Here is a 1,051-nt window from a genome sequence, read left to right on the forward strand (position 1 = left end):
TGGCTGGACTCGCTGTTCCCGCCGGCGGCCCTGCCGGGCCTGGCGTGCAGGTGACCAGGAAGCACCGTGCTCACCTCCTCCCAGCCCGTCGCAGCACAGCCAGGGCCGGCGCCCTCTCCACGCGGTGAATGCCATCGCCTCAGGAAGGAATCCTCACCGGCTCCCACGTGCATGAACCGTGGGGACACTGTGCCAAGGGAAACACTGAGACACAAAGGACACAAACTGTCCGACTCCACTCCTGGGAGACACCTGGACAGCCACATGCAGAGGCAGAGGCGGCTGCAGGGGCCGGGGCGGAAAACGAATGGGGACAGTTTCCGTTTGGGAAGTGAGATGCTCTGGTGGTGATGGTTGCATAGTGCAAATGTATTTAATGTCACTGAGCTATACACTTACTAGCAGAAATGGTGAAAATGGTTTTTTTTTAAAAAGTCAACTTGGGGAAGCTGAGGCTACCCTCTGGCCTCATGGCCACACATTGGACCAGGACCTGTCTCCGACCGTAGTGCCCTGGGAGGGGCTCTGGCCCAGGAGGAGGCATCGGGCTGTCACGGAGGTGAGGATGGGGTGTCTGTGCCTCTCAGCGGCACCCGCTTACGCACCCGCCGGGACCTCACGCAGAGACCCGCCCGCCCCGCCCAGGCTGTGATTTGCCGGGTGGGGCTGGTGCCCTGCACTTGGCCGCTACAGGCTCACAAACAGCAGGCCTGACGCCACGGCTACTTCCCGACCTCAACCTCAAGTGCCAGCTCTCAAACTATCATTAAAATGTGCACATTTCTTCCTTAAAGAACACAGTGTCTGCCGAACTTCATAATATTTACCTGCGTGTGTTTAGGGCTCCTCGCAGAGGAGAGCAAGGCCGAGAAAATTCTGAGCAAGAGAGTGAGGGACGCCGGAGGCCAGATGTCAGAGCACCCGGAACGATGCCGACCTTTCAAAGGCAGTACCAGCAAGAGGAGAGAAAAGACAGACAGCGAATTAGAGCAGAGCCCAGAACTGGGAGCTGGGAGCTGAGCCAGGAGGCATTTCCACCTGCGGAAGCAGG

The 1,051-nt window shown here is 58.8% G+C and overlaps 1 pseudogene; it reads right to left on the bottom strand.

The window, feature by feature from the left end:
* The window catches only part of LOC102440120, a 12,521-nt pseudogene that overhangs the window by 10,570 nt on the left and 900 nt on the right, over positions 1-1,051 (bottom strand).

Source organism: Myotis lucifugus, unplaced genomic scaffold (genome assembly GCF_000147115.1).
Source record: "Myotis lucifugus unplaced genomic scaffold, Myoluc2.0 scaffold_355, whole genome shotgun sequence".
Classification (NCBI taxonomy): Eukaryota; Metazoa; Chordata; class Mammalia; order Chiroptera; family Vespertilionidae; genus Myotis; species Myotis lucifugus.